This window comes from Ursus americanus, chromosome 3 (assembly GCF_024610735.1).
Source record: "Ursus americanus isolate L20-20 chromosome 3, mUrsAme1.1.p, whole genome shotgun sequence".
Taxonomy (NCBI): Eukaryota; Metazoa; Chordata; class Mammalia; order Carnivora; family Ursidae; genus Ursus; species Ursus americanus.
Genome location: NC_142129.1, coordinates 51,288,286 through 51,304,460, shown reverse-complemented (window position 1 = coordinate 51,304,460; position 16,175 = coordinate 51,288,286). Strand labels below are relative to the sequence as shown.

At 44.0% G+C, this 16,175-nt stretch overlaps 1 long non-coding RNA gene and 1 pseudogene across 2 annotated transcripts in view; one reads left to right on the top strand and one right to left on the bottom strand.

The window, feature by feature from the left end:
* The first annotated feature begins 4,122 nt into the window (after nucleotides 1-4,122).
* Nucleotides 4,123-5,343, top strand: LOC123788680 (heterogeneous nuclear ribonucleoprotein A1-like; annotated as a pseudogene).
* Nucleotides 5,344-11,382: 6,039 nt separating this feature from the next.
* LOC123789180 (uncharacterized) overlaps nucleotides 11,383-16,175 on the bottom strand; it is a 45,592-nt gene continuing 40,799 nt past the window's right edge. For both annotated transcript variants that reach the window (XR_015723942.1, XR_015723943.1), the window contains 3 exons: nucleotides 14,977-15,208; nucleotides 14,266-14,367; nucleotides 11,383-11,560 (listed from right to left, as the gene is read on the bottom strand). This is a non-coding gene — a long non-coding RNA (uncharacterized LOC123789180). The remainder of the gene's footprint in view (nucleotides 11,561-14,265; nucleotides 14,368-14,976; nucleotides 15,209-16,175) is intronic.

Genomic DNA, 16,175 nt, shown 5'->3' with positions numbered 1-16,175 from the left:
CAAGTTCAGATGGCTGGTAAGCGGTAGAAGTAGGGTGTAAATCCAGACACTCTTAATCCAGAACTTGAATGTCAACCACAACACTAGATTGCCTTATAGAAGAGACATAAACACAATATTAGAAGAAAAAGCCATTGTATATTCACAAAGAATACGTTCCTTAAGCTGTGATAGATAAAAGAACTCTTTCCATTGTACTGGAGCAACACATATGATTAGACCAAAACCTAAAGGGATGACCAGTAACTTAAAGGAATGCTGACTGGCTGAGCCAGATCAGATCCTCCCTAAGTGAGATTTGAACTCAAGACGGAAAGAAATATCAGTTTGACTGAAGCTGGTAAGACAGAGAGAATAGATGGCATCAAGCAGTAGAAGGCATGAGGAGGCAGAAGCCATGAAGTAGAGAATATTGAATTATAACGACATCATAGTCCTCAGATTGAGAATAACATGATTTCTGGTGAGAGGGAAACAAGCTAATGCCACCTAGAGTTTGTTGTATGCTGAACAACCTTCCCTTCCCAGCTTTGTTTCAAAGTTGGTAAGCCTGGCCATATCGTGGTTCCTGTTCTGTGATGTAGAGGAAAGTGGAACTAATCAATTACATTGTAACCCCTGTGACCTCAGCTAATTATAAAATAACAGAAGAGAGGTGAAGGCATAATGGTAAGAAAATAAGGGGGGAAAATTGTCAGGGTTTCAACAGCACCATCCCAAGAAAAGATGCTACTGACTCCTTTCTTAGGGGAGAAAAAACAAACAAACAAAAAACCTCCAGAAAGGATGAGATGGTTGAGGATTTTTTTTTGGTTGCAAGGAGGGAGAAACCTATGGAAATATGGGTCATCAAAAAATATCTGACAGCACAGCCAGGCTTCCTGGAAGAACAGGACCATTTCTTTGAATATCTATCGCCACATTAGTAAAATGGGAAGAGTAACTATCATTATGGACTGAACTGTATCCCCCCAAAATGCTTATGTTGAAGCCTCAACCCTAGTGAAGGGGTGTGGAGGTAAGGCCTTTAAGGAGGTAATTGAAGTGTGGGGTCCTCGTCTGATAGGGCTGGTGTCCTTCTAAGAGAAAAGATGCCTGAGCTTTCTCTCCACGTGCAAGCATAGAGGAAAGGCCACATGAGGACACAGAGAGAAGGGAGCTATTGGTAAGCCAAGAAGAAAGGCCTCGCCTGTTGGCACCTTGATCTGGGATCTGGAGCCTCCAGAACTGTGAGAAAATAAATGTCCATTGTTTAAGCCGCCCAGTCTGTGGTGTTCTGTTATGGCCGCCTGGGCGGACTAATGCACTACCTAACAGGGTTGCGTGTGAGAAAAATTAAATCAGAGAGTATAAATGTATTAATTAAGTACCATGTATTGGGTATCTCCCTGTGCCAGGCATTTCACAGACCTCATTTCTAGTCTTCTAATATTCATGCTCTTTATAGCCCCCTCACACTGCCCGGTACATAGTTGATTTGTTGAATTTCAAATCTGAATATCAAAGTCTTATTCGCATCACATTTATAAGCCATAATAGTTTTTTATGCATTTTTCCATATATTTTTCTGGCATATTGAGTACAGTGTGCAGTAACCCCTGCTGTGGATAATTATGTGTGGAGAAACAAGAAAATAAGGTACAGCCTTCCACTTAAAGATTTTATGATCTACTTCGAGTAAGGCAAGAATATTAATAAGTTATTTGTCCATGTGACTAATTTGCGGAAAAAGAATAACATCAAGTCAAGATGAAACAAAAGGATTCGAGTGCCAAAGCTCTGTATTTGGATCCTGGCTCTATCACTCTGTTGTGTGATCACCGTCGTGTTTCTTATCTCATCTGCAAAAGAGGGTCACAAGAGTGCAAAGATAATATGAGAGACAAGATGGCTGAAATATAGTATCTAGTGAAGATTTAGTAAAAAAAAAAAATAAGCTATTACTGTTCATTGTTTTCTTCCTCATTCTTACTGCTTCAGATTCAAAGACTGATCTTTTCCAGAAGTTTCTCTCTAGCTCTAAGGCTACCCATGAGGAGCCTCCTGAGATCTGGTGGCACCTACTATGTAGGCAGCCATAAAATGGACAAAGGACACACTGATGCAACACGTGATAGCGTGTAAGCTCCTGGAGGAAGAGGTTTTACATTCTGTCTTCACTAAATCTAAATACAGTGCTTTGTAATGGAAGGAAGTTAGCAAACATCTCTTGCTATGAAGAAAAGAATGTAGGCTAGAAGTCAAGCAGCTCTGAGTTCCGACCTGCCAGGATTTGAATCCAACTCTGTCACTTACTCAAAACGAGAACCTCAAAAACCAGCTGATAACATATCAGAAAAGCTAATTAATTCACCATGGTTACCAGGAAAATAGGGCCTGTTTTCCAAAATGCAGCCAAATATATGAGCCAAAATGAAAAAGACAAATCATTTTTTATCATGTATCTTGTTTTCCAGAGATGTTATATTAAAAAATATATCAATATTTGGGGCACCTGGGTGGCTCAGTCAGTTAAGCCACCAACTCTTGATTTCAGCTCAGGTCATAATGTTGGGGTCGTAAGATTGAACCCCTGCAACGGGCTACGTGCTCAGTGTAGAGTCTGCTTGAGATTCTCTCTCTCCCTCTCCCTCTGCCTCCCCACTCCATGCATGCTCTTGCCCTCTCTCTCTCTCTCTCTCTCTCTCCCTAAAATAAATAAATAAGGCTTTTTAAAAACCCCACAGAATTGGAAAAAAAAAAAAAGCATCACTGTGATCACCCTAGTGTAAGATTCTGCCAGGAAAAGGGAATTTTAGAAAACTTACATACTTAGCCACTGTCCACAAGGAGTTGGTAATCTTATTTGGGGATAGAGTATGCATACCATTTACAAGACAAGAGAGTATGGGTTAAGAGCAAAATGTATAGGGCAGACAAAACATTGTTACAGGAATTTGGAAGAGAGAGAAATCCCAGAGGGCTGGACTGTTGGGGGACAACTTTCCAGAAGTGAGCCTGAGCTGATTTCTGATGGCTGGGGAGCAGGAAGAGAAGAATAAAGAAATGCCAGAAAGTACATGATTATGAGGAGAGAAAATGAAACACAGTAGGTGAAACAGAAAGCTCTAGGCAGGAAATAATGAGACCAAGTTATAAAAAGAACCTAAATGTCAAGGTAAGAAATTTGGATTTTAGCCAGAGAGTAACTGAAAAGCCACTAAGTATTTTAGAAGAAAAAAAATTATAAGGTAAAACCAATTTATTTTTAGGGTTTATTTTTTTTTCAATTTCCTTTATTTTGTTGCAAAGGAAATAAATTCACACAGTCTAAATTTAAAAGGTACAAATTTCAAGGTAAAAAGGTCTCCCTCCCACTTCTGTCTGCCCATTTTAATCCCTGGAGGCAAACCAATGTTACCAGTTTCATATATATCCTTCCAGAGAAATCTGTGCACTTGGAGGCAAAGACACACAGCTCCTCCCCTCCTCTTTTTTGTAAAAGAGCTGCTACACACTTATTTACCTTGTGTTTTTCATTTAAAAATGTAACTTAAAGATTATTTTGTATGAATACTCTGAAAGATTTCTCATTTCCTTTTTAAAAATAGATGGATTGGTACCAAAGAACACACAGTTCAAATACTCTCTACCTCTTTGGCACCCTGCTACCTACCCAGGTCCTCCTGCATGCAATGCAATGTGTCTGATTTCCATATATCCTTTAAGAGATAGTCTAGGTATTTGGAAGCAAATAAATACATATACATCTTTCCCTTCTTTTTAAAAATAAATAGGATGCATACTATACACTCACTATCTCAGATATTTGAAACTATTTCTTAGAAACCCAAGTGAAGTATTTATATGAATTAATAGTATTGTCCCAATGTCAATTTACAGTTATGTATAAAGCTATCATTTACAGTTACATATAATGCTATCATTGGGGAAACTGGGTGAAGAGGGAATTCCTGGCACACAGGAACTTTCTGCACAATTTTTGAAACTTTTTGTAGTCTTAAAATATGTCAAAATGGTAAGTATTAAGAATATTCCTGAAATACATTCGTTGGATGACTCCTTTCTGTCTGTGGATGCCGCCAAGTGAGCATTGCTGAAGTCTCCCCTCCCACTGCCATCATGTCTAAGTCAGAGTCTCCCAAAGAGCCTGAACAGCTGCAGAAGCTCTTCATCAAAGGTTTGAGTTTTGAAACAACTGATGAGAGTCCGAGGAGCCATTTTGAGCAAAGAGGAACACTTATGGACTGTGTGGTAATGAAAGACCCAAACACCAAGTGTTCCAGAGGCTTCGGGTTTGTCACAGATGCCCCTATGGAGGAAGTGGATGCAGCCGCGAATGCGAGGCCACACAAGGTGGATGGAAGAGTTGCGGAACCAAAGAGGGCTGTCTCAAGAGAAAATTCTCAAAGACCTGGTGCCCACTTAACTATGAGAAAGAGTTTTGTTGGTGGCATGAAAGAAGACACTGAAGAACACCACCCAAGAGATTATTTTGAGCAGAATGGGAAAATTGAAGTGATTGAAATCATGACTGACCAAGGCAGTGGCAAGAAGAGAGGTTTGCTTTTGTAACATTTGATGACCATGACTCTGTAGACAAGATTGTCATTCAAAAATACCTGGGTGGCTCAGTCAGTTGAGCATCGGACTCTTGGTTTTGGCTCAGGTCATGATCTCAGGATCTCTGGAGCCTCCACCCTGAGTGTAGAGCCTGCTTAAGATTCTCTGTGTTTCCCTCTGCCCCTCCCTCTCCCCACTCATGCTCTCTCTCTCTCTGTCTCTGTCTCTGTCTCTGTCTCTCTCTCTCTGTCTCACAAAAAAAAAAAAAATCCCATACTACGAATGGTCACAACTGTGAAGTAAGAAAAGCCCTATTTAAGCAAGATATAGCTAGTGATTCAACCAACCAAAGAAGTCGAAGTGGTTGTGGAAATTTTGGTAGTGGCTGTGGAGATGGTTTTGGTGGGAATGCTAACTTTGGTTGAGCACCCTTCAGTGGGCGAGGTGGCTTTTGTGGCAGTCGAGGTGGTGGCAGATACGGTGGCACTGGGGATGGCTATTACGGATTTGGTAATGATGGAAGCACAGCTCTGGAGGCAGTGGGAGCTGTAATGATTTTGGCAATGACAACAATCAAACTTCAAATTTTGGACCCACGAAAGGAGGACATTTTAGAGGCAGAAGCTCTGCCCCTGTGCTGGTGGAGGCTAATACCTTGTCAAACCGTGGAACCAAGGCAGCTCAGGCCGTTCCCATGGCAGCAGTAACTCTGGCCGTGGCAGTGGGGTTCATGACTGCCAGGAAGCAAAGCTGAGCAGGAGAGGAGGGCCAGAGAAGTGACAGGGAAGCTGCCGGTTACAACAGACTTGTGATGTCAGCCTAGCACAGTGGTGGCACAGCCTCACTGCAAAGAAGACAGGTTTCAGACAATACTCATGTGTCTGGGCAAAAACCTCGAGGACTGGATTTGTGACTAATTGTCTAACAGGTTATTTTAGTATCTGTTCTGTGGAAAGTGTAAAGCATTCCAACAAAGGATTTTTAGGTAGATTTTTTTTTTTTTGCACCCATGCTGTTGATTGCTAAATGTAAGAGTCTGATCATGATGCTGAATCAATGTGTCTTGAAAAAGAAAAAGAATATTTCATCGTGATCATTCCATATCGGTACATAAATACCTTCCCTTTTTAGAGAGGCATAGTAGCACTTCAGTAATTTATTTTACTTGCCCCTAGGAAGGCAAAATATGTCAGATTTCCTTAAAATTACTAAACATTAATAGTGTCCATCTGAGTGTGTGCAGTGTTTGACTCCGTGGTTAAGAGTGATCTATGTACTGAACTATGTAACCATGATAAAGATTCAGCAGGAAAGGCCCAGCCAGGCGATGAGCAGCACCAGCTCTCATCCTAGTCCTGCTGCTCCCTAGTTGTTTGACCTTGAGCAGGTCACTTAATCCTCCAGTCCTGGCTCTCTTATCTGCAACGTTGGGATTACCTGTCATAGTTACCTCCCAATTATCTTGAGGTGAGATGAGATAATAGATGGAAACTTACTTACTTACTTAAGTGAACCCACTGTGCAAATAAAAGGTTTAGCAAGCATGAGTATTACCTACAGCCTATATGGTAACTCTCTGTGTACAGTCAGAAGTGGGAGTTCTCTTACGGCAGATTCAATCTCAGTTTGTGTGTCAAAGAGAGCTGCATCTGAGCCCACATTATTTCTCATTTAAGACAGAATGACTTTCCAAGCCCTTCTGCTTTCTAATCCAGTCATTAGCGACCAGCAGAAGGTGTAACACACAAGAATAACAGGAAGGGACAGAATTCCAGGACAGGAACTGAGTGGGGAACATTCATCTTAAGCCCAGAGGAGAGCTGCAGCAGGTCAACAATGGTGGGAAAGGGCATAATGGAGAAAACCCAGTGCTCAATAGCCATTCAGGGCCTAAGAAGCAACCTGGTTGCTTAGCAATCCCAAATGGTACGCTGGAGTTAGCGTCTTAGAGGGAGAACTTGCTAAGAACTATGCAGGCCCTGAAATTTTACCCTACTTACAAGCTGGCAAGTTGGTCTTCCATGGATGCTGGCAAAAGTCATGAGACCCTTGGGTCAGAGACCAAAGTGCTATTCATTATATATGGCCAAAGAAGTAGCCAGAGCTTGGTGTTGGTTTGCAGGGTTTCCCTGTGCCTCCCCAAACTCCGTATTGATGACACCACAGACCCATCCAGGATGCTTGTACATGCAGAGCACTGTGTTATGTGAGAGGAACACTCAGCTGGGAAATTCACTGTTTCTATATGCACAGAAGCAAGCCTGGTCTTTGTCTGGGAGGAGGCATTACCTCATCCCTCATGGCTGCTTGCTGTGAACATAGGCCTGAATGGCCAAGGTGAAGAACCATCAGGGCCTTGCATTCTCATCACACTCAGAACATGCAGGGATGCTCGATGCCTATGGTAGACTGTCTCTCCCAACAGTACTTTGAAAGTAGCAGGGAAACATTGGTCAAGGTTGATTCACAAATGAGGCTGAACTACGTCAGAAGGAAGGAGATTCCAAGAAGTGCGAAAGTGAGGAGCTGGAAAGAGCAGGTGAGTCAAGGGCGGACTTTGGAGCCAAACAGAGATTGAAGATAGGGATGTGGGATTTATGTACGGTAGAAGTATGAGGAAAGAGAAAACCTGTAAGGCAGACAATATGGAAAGATAATGTGGCCAGAAAGCACTCAGATAAAGTGCCCAATCGAGAGAGTAGGACAAGCTGGCAGAGGCAGGCAGGTGCGCAGAAAGGGCAGGCAGGACGAGGACCAGCACTGTGTGAAATTAGAGTCTGCACACTCACACTCAGACGTCCAGGGACACTTTCCCGGCGCCAGCCCCAGGTCAGGCGAGGAACCCCTCCTGCACACTCCCTGAGTACCCTCTGCCCCTCAGCTGCCAACCTCCCCCCCCCCCCGCCCAGGACTGTTACTCGTGGCACGGGACGTGTGTGTGATTCTCCTGCACACCTAGCATCTGCAGCGGCACCTGTCCATGGTTGGCACTCAGCGTATGCGCTTGAAAATAATGAGCTAGTTAGTTGTGAGGTAGTCCATTGCCAGCAGCATTATGTGGCCCACCGTGTCAGATTCTGTAGAAAAATCCCTGTAGGATGAGGACTAAGAACAAAGCCATTGCTTTTGGAAATCGGCAAGTCATAGGTCATGATTCCAGAAGGCAGATTTGTCTACTTAAAGGTACACAAAGCACAGCTCCAGCAACTGGGTGGGGGGCAGGAAAGGCCAAGGCAATACGCTGTTATTCTCTATGTCCTCCGCCCAACCCTTTGCCTTGTATGTGACTATAGACAGCTAGGTGAGGCATTCACACTGCCTCAAAGAGAAGCAGGATTGTTATAGCTAAAATGAAAAGACATGGAGACAATTTCATCTTTTAAAAAAATTTCCACAAGTGGCCTTATGAATTAAAATTTCAGGGGTGGGGAGGAGGGGGAAAGCAAGGTACACAGCTAACACCAAAGCAATGGCTTCCAGCAGAGAGAAGAGGAGGAAGAGGCCCCGCTTCCCAGAGATTTGGGGGAGTGCATGGGAATAGGAAAAGAGGTCAGAGATGGGGGCCCAGAACCCTGATTTGGAGAGAAGACGGCCTGCTCCAAGGCTCCAAGTTGGGGGAATCATATCAGGAGATCACCATGCTCCCACCTTCTCACCTCAGGGCCTTTGCAGTCACATTCCCTCTGCCTGCTTTCTCATCGCTCAGTCCCTCACTACCTTCAGATCTCCTCAGAAATATCAGCCTCTCATAGCTGACCATCCTATCTAAAATAGGAACTCCTTTTCCCCATCTCTCTCTGTTCCAGTTTCCTGATCTTACTTTCCTAAAGCATACAGTACACACCAGGGGATACATGACCACCAGAATTTCTATGATATTCTTTTCCTAACAAAAATGGTAAGAAAAAGAAACAAAAATGTTAATAGTTCTGCAATATCACTTACAACCTTTTGCTCTCTTTTGAAGAATTTCGTAAGCTTGCTATAGGGTAATGTTTCTACTGTAAGGTAGAAGTTCCCCTTTAAGGACCCCAAATGAAAAAAGAAAAATTGAAATTAGATGTCATTACAGACAATAGCTTGGGTTTTAAAAGAGAAGGTTGGGTCACCTCGTCCTTTTGGAAACAGCAGCCAAGTCATATCCACAGAGCTCGCCCACGGAAGACCCTATGTTTGCCTCTCCTAAGAAAGGGGTCTGATGGAGAGCAGGGATTCTCCACCATCCAGACTTTTGAAACAAAAGTGACCTCAGCAGAGGGCAAAGAATCGGCGTGGTTAACATCTTATTAAATAACCATTACTCTAATTTCTAATGGAAATATTTCACAGTAGCAAGTATGCATAATCCCTCAGGAAAAAAATAACCATTTTTTTAATTGCAGAAAATTTTATGTATCTTTTTCCCAGAGAGAATCCCTCTCTTACTGCCTTTTAAAAAGAACCAATTAATGAATAATATAAAACTCTAGCAAGCAGAAGAGGGGCTCTCTTTACTCCTGGCCACATGAAACGCCAAGCCAACATCTAAAGATCAGCATATGCCCTTGGGAGCACATAGATGGAGAAGTCACTTTCATCATTCTTTTCTTTGCTGTCGGGTGAGAGCCTTCTGTCAACAGGGGCTTGCAGGATGCCTGTGGTTTTCCCAGCAGAAGAAAACCCACTTACACTTCAATTCCAGCCATTCCAAACTTTGACATGGGAACACATCATTGGTGCCCCAGGACACCACTGAACAGAATCAGGACCCTTAATATTCAGAGGGGTGGAGCCCTAACGCTTCACTTGGGTGGGATCAGACAGTGGTCAAACCCTCCCCTGCAACATGTGGGGCTGACTTCTATGCCTTGTGGACTGATTACAAACTCCTACTTTATTTTTTAAAAGATTTATTTATTTATTTATTTATTTGGGGGTGGGGGAGATGCAGAGGAAAGAGAGTCTTAGGCAAATGCCACACTGAGCGCAGTGTCTGCATGCGGAGCCCCTAGTGGGGATCGATCTCGCGACCCTGAAATTGAGTAAGGGACAAGCAGGGTTAGGTAGGGAGAGATAGATGGGGGCTAAGCGATCAGGCTCACAGAAATCCCAAAAATGCAGAGGTGTAAGGAAATCAGTGATAAGGGAACACACCAGACCACCCTGCCCCTAGGTGTCTGGGCGGGGTGGGGAGGGTCTTATTTATGACAGTCTCCTGTCCTCAACCGAAAATAACCAGACCCTAAAAAGAAGTAAGCCATTAAAGATATTATCACTAGTCTTGCTTACACAAAGGTGCCGTCAACAAATTAAAAAGATTTAAGTTCCCTGGTTAGCTTTCAATAAAAGACCAACCCTAAAAGCCTTCAGTGGCAACCCTGTCGGGACCCCTCTCACTCTTGAGAGCTTTTCTTCCTGTACTCTTGCTTAATAAAAACTCGAAGGCTTTACTCACTCTCCTTAGTCCACGAGATTCATTCTTGGACTCCGTGAGACAAGAACCTAGCTCTCCCGCTTCAAGATCATGACCTGAGCCCAAACTAGGAGTCTGACGCCCAACTGCCTGCAGCAGCCAGGTGCCCCTACAAACTCCTATTTTAAAAATTACATCCAAGTCATCTTGAGCGAAGTCCGGCTGAGGGGTGTGCCATGCCCTGAGGAAGCAGCGAGAGGAAAGCCAGCAGAAAGCAGACTGAGACGCGATTAAAGGATTCATCACAATTCAAATTCGGTTCAAATTCAAAGAGATTGCTTTGGATTCTGAGCCTCTTATCAGAAATGAAGCTCATTTCCATAAGCAGCACCCCTTACCAATAATGGGGTGACCTGGGGCATGTTTGGAACAAGAGCAGCCACTGGGATGTTCTGAGGGCACAGTGGTAGATGCCACAGAGCCCTGGGGAGAGCTCGCTCGGCCAGGACCGAGTCTCTCTCCAGCCAGACACAGAAGACCAGGAACTGGCAAGAGACCATCGCAGGAGGAAAGAAGGCATGGGTTTGAAAATGGCTGCTGACAGGTAGTGAGAGCTGCTCGTTGTCGTCTGCCTTCCTCACTAATACACAGGCGCAGATGCGCACAGGCGAAACATGACATTCTAAGCACCCGGCCCCCACTCCCCTCGCAGTAGGAGAGAACAGTGTTCACGCTCTGTGAGGAAATGTTAGGAGTTCGTTGGACAGTGAGGTAGTCAGGACCAGGGTCCCCAACAAGAAAATATGGAGTCAGAACAGCTAAGATAAAACAGCACTTACATCCTGTTTTGCAGCTTAGACAGGACCACACTAGTATTCCGTTTTACAGCCTTTGCAGAAATGACTTCTGCAAAATGTCCTAAAATAAGACAACCACAAAGCATCTGTCACTATCACGGGCAAGGGACAGTTAAGACATAAGCCCCCAGATATCAGCCAAAAAAGACCATCAGCAGATTAGCCCAAGAGGTAGACAGATACGTGACCAAAGCCCTGATTGGCACGACTCAGCCCACTCTGATTGCTTAAGATAGTTCCGCAAAGGAGCGCATAAAAACCCCTAAACTTAGACACTCCAACTGCGGCCCTCTCGGGTCCCCTCCCTCTCCGGGAGCTTCGCACTATTGCTCAATAAACTTGGCTTTGCTGCCCACCACTCTTCGTCTGGTCTACCTCTTCCTTGTCCCAAACAGCGTGACCAACAACAGTGGGGAGTAAAGGCTGAGAAATCCTGCAACAGAAAGAGTAGGACTCCTGAGTATCAGGGGGTGGGACTTCCCCAGACCCCAGGCTGCCCACCAGGGGAAGGGTAATTTGGAGATACGAAAATTCATTAACCACTAAGATCTAGTTCTCACCTTCCTAGGAGAGCACTAAACAGGAGGAGATAATCTTGAGGGTGACATATATCGTACCAGGGGGAGTTTCATAGGGTGGTAATGTTTTGGGGAATATATTGTGTTTTTCTCTTTTTTGTTTCTTGATACTTTCGTTTATTCCTTCATCCCACAAATGGTGATGAGGTGCCTCTTCGTTGCACAGGGATCTGGAGATAGAACAATAAAAAAGACAGGCAAAGCTTCTGCCTTCCTGAACTTTACATCCTAGTAGGAAAGGCAGTTGGTAAAACAGCAGCAAATACTTCCATGGTGCTTTCCGTGTGTCAGGCCCTCCGGTTAGGAACTTATGTGTTTCTCACAACCTATATGGTAGCCACTTTTATCCTCCCTATTTTACAAATAAGGAGAGCGAGGCATAGGGGGACTGAGTAACTTGCCAGGTGTGCACAACTAATAGTAGCAGAACAAGGATTTGAACACAGGAAGGTAGGTTTTAGAGTCCATGATCTTAATCGATATAGATTGGTACACATATAGGTCTGGGCCCGGAGGTGGGGATAGAGACACAGACAGAACTAGAGAAGGATGTAACTGTCCACATCCCCAGGGGACAGGAGACCCCTAAGTAAATAATCTTGAAAGGGACTTGAAGTTTTAGTAGAGAAAGCCAGGCAAGAGACAGGTAGATGGATGCATAAGTAAGTGCGATGAAGAAAGCAATGTGGTGGCCGTGGGGGTAGACAGGCTGGCCAGGGCAGGTTCCCAAGGCCTGCCCAAAACAAGAGCAAGTGTGTGCCGTGAGCTGCCAGGCCCCAGGTTTCAGCCGCAAACCCCGGAGAAGAGCCAGACCGGAACAGTCATATCGCAGTGGTCACTGTCTGAGGACAGTCCCCACTGCAGCAAAGACCAGCTGGAACACGAATGATCAGGGTTACCCTGTCTCCCCTCCAGTGCCCTATGCACCTCTCTCATACCCTCACCAGATGCCATGGAGAAGGGAAGGAAGGGAGCAGGAACCTGAAAGACTGGGCCCTTTACAAAAATAGACCAAACGCTTACCTCAAAGGCCTGTTTAAATTATTGAACCTGAATAAATTTACCGGGCTCACTAAGCATAAAGCCCTCCGGGCACCTCAGGCCCTATCTAGCAGAACGCAGATACAACATTTGGGATCTCACTGCCTGCCATAAAGACTACATCTGGTGAGGAGAGAAGAGAGGACACAGGGTGATGGATCTCAAGAGAAGCTGAACAGACCCCGTCACTTCCCCTCAAGGTGGAACAGTTCTGGTTGCACGGATGGTTAGTCACATCGAGGGTGAGGAATGAAAAACATGTATTAGGGGCATCTCTGGAGAGAACAAAAGGATTATTCATTGTTTCAGTATCATTTTTTTAAAGCTTGAAGCATGATTTAGGAGAAGCCATTTGCAGGATTGCTGCATTCAATTACCCAGCACAAACTTGGATGAGCCTGGCAGCTATTTCCAGGCTTCCGAATGTGGGTCATAAACACACGTTCATCAAAAAGGACAATGCAATCAAGCGGCTTCACATGTTTATCATCATTTCTGGGAAAGGCATTTATTAGCAACTGCCTGTACGAGGTTCATGCAGCTTGGGTTTTATATACAGAAATTAAGCAGTCACAATCCCTACCCTCTCGAAATGTAAGCCTGGCAATGCTGATTTGAACAATCACATAAAAATACAACTAAGCAAAACTCATCTGCAATTATTTTCTGTCCCACATGCTCATGTTCCGTGGCTCTTTCTCACTGTCCACTCAGAGCTTCTGTACCTGCTGTTCTCACTACCCTAGAACTCCATCTGGATTAAAGTAGGAACATGGAACATGGGGTTGGGGATATATTCTTTAGGTCTGAAAATTGGGAAAATTGCTTTTCTTGTGCAAAAGGAAGAGGCTCACACTTGAATACCTACACAATTTCCATTACTCTGCCACCTCTTTTCTGCAAAAGCACCCCACTTTTGTTCAGGGTGGTAATATATCCAGTTGTTGTTGTTGTTGTTGTTTTAATGCATTTGCTACTATCATTTGCAGCTAGAGGAGGGCACGTAGCACATTTCTGGCCAATGAGATATAAGTGGAAATCGCTAAATAAGGCGTCTGGGAAAGTGCTTTTTAAAAAAGCTACTTTGTGGCCATTTGCCTTTGCCCTCTGCCCTTTCAGTCATCTTGCCTGGAATGTGGATGAAATGCTGGATGTGCAGGAGCCATCTTGTGACCACGAGGAGTCATTCAGAAGGGCTAAAGCCACAGACTAAGGATGGCTAAACACAAAGAAAGAAACTGGGCCCCCCACCAGTTCTGAATTGTTATGTGAGGAAAATAAGATTGCCATTAAGTTGAGCCCTAGTATATTTATTTAGTGTATGTAACCATGTACAATCCCTGATTGATTCTAAGAATTATGCAGGTGAGGCTGTATAAGTTAGGTGGCCATTGTGACTAGAGCTCACTTTTTGATAGTATTTTCTTCCTTTTTTGAGGACTGGCAGTTGTTTGGGGAATTTGAAGCAATGTTAGCACGGGCAGAGTTTGCTCCAGTTCAATCTTGAGCATTGAACAACCATTTCGTGAGGGTCTAAGATGTGCCCCACACAGTGCTGGGTGCTGGTGGGCACAAGTCTCTGCATTTACAGCACTGAGACTCTATCCAGCAGAGAGGAACAATAAACAAACAAACAAGAAAAGGAGGCTAAAGTACTGTAAAGAACAAACAGTAAGGAGGATAGGCGTGCTGGGTGGGAGAAGGGACACTGACACTTCATGCAGGGTGGTCAGAAAAGGCCTCCCTTCTAGGGTGGTGCAGTCATTGGCGAGGACCACCATAACCAACTACCCACAGATTGCGGAACTTCAACAACAGAAATGTATTTTCTCACAGTTCTGGAGGGTCCAAGTCCAAGATCAAAGAGCCATCAGGGTTAATTTCCATTAAGGCTATAGACAGTATCTTCTTGCTGTGTCCTCACATGGCCTTGCCTCTGTTCATGTGGACATAAAGAGAGAGAGTGAGAGAGTGAGAGAGAGAGAGACCTGGTGACTTTTTCTCTTCGTATAAGGACACTAGTCCTGTTGGATTAGGACCTCATCCTCATGACTTTATTTAACTTAATTATCTCCCAAAAGGCCCTATCTGCAAATACAGTCACACTGGGGATTTGAGCTTCAACATGATTTTAGGGGAACACAATTCTGCTATAACAAGCAGCTTATGACAGTTGAGATCTGAGGACTGAGCCCTGGAGAACTCTCCAGAGTTAAGGTGGACAAATGAAAAGGATCCAGTAACAGAGCCTGAGAAGAAGCATCCATGAGGTTGGGAAAAACAAACAAAAACAAAGTGTGGTGACCTGGAAGCCAAATGAGAAGTATTTCTAGAAGAGGGTGCTCACACTTGCCACTGACAAGACAACTAAGGTCAAGACTAAATGCACTGTGGCCCTTGCAAAGAGTTGCTTCCATGGAGTGATGGATTGGTGTACTAGTTATCTAGTGCTGCATAACAGATTGCCACAAGCTACAGCAGTGTAAAGCAGTACGCCTGTGTTCTCTTACAGCACACGTGGGCCAGGAGTCTGGGTGTAGCTTACCGGGTGCCTCTGGCTCACGGTCTCCCACAGGACTGCCATCAAGATGTTGGCTAGGGCTGGAGTCTTTTTGAGGTTTAATATAGGAGGATTCACTTTCAAGCTTGCTCATGGGGCTGCTGGCAGGCTCAGATCCTTGTTGGCTATTAGCTTGAGACATCTATTCCTTGCCAAGCGGGTCTCTCCATTAAAGCAACTCACAACATGGCAGCCTGCTTCCCCTCGAGCAAGGAATCTACGAGAGCAAAGGCAAGAAACAGCAGCCCAAGATGGTAGCTTCAGTCTCTTATAGCATAATCTCTGAATGACATCCCATCATTTTTTTAAAAGACTTTATTTTTCAGAGCAATTTAAGGTTCACAGAAAAATTGAGCAGGAAGTAGAGAGTATCTGCACTACACTACCAACATTCTCTGCCAGTGCAGAATACTTGTTACAAAGATGAACCAACCTCAGTCCATAGGATTCACTCTGTGCTGTAGCTTTTATGGGCTCTGAAAACTATGCAATAACATGTATCCAGCCTTATAATATCATACAGAATAGTTTCATTGCCCTAAGAATCACCTGTGCTCCACCTATTCATCCTCTCTCCCCCAAACCTCTGGCAACCATTGATCTTTTCACTGCTTCCATAGTTTTGCCTTTCCCAAGATGTCATATAGTTGGGATTATACAATAAGTAGACTTTTCAGATTGGCTTCTTTCACTTAATAATATGCATTTAAGTTTCTTCTGTGTCTTCTTATGGCTTGATAGCTAATTTTTCTTAGTGCAGAATAATATTCCATTGTCTAGATGCACCACAATTTATTCATCCATTCGTCTGTTGAAAGACATCTTGGTTGCTTCCAGGCTTTGGCAATTATGAGTAAAGTTCTGATAAACATCAGTGTACAGGTTTTTTGTAGACATAAGCTTTCAACTCCTTTAGGTAAATACCAAGGATCATGATTGTATCATGTGGTAAGAGTATGTTTAGTTTTGTAAGGAACTGCCAAACTGTTTTCCAAAATGGCCTGCCATTTTGCATTCCCACCAGTAGTGAGTGAGAGGTCCTGATGTTCTACATCCTCACCAACATTTGGTATTGTCACTATCTGGAACTTAGCCATTCCAGTAGATACATAATGGCATCTCATTGTTTTAATTTGCAATTCCCTAATGACATATGATATGGAGCATCTTTCCACATGCCAACC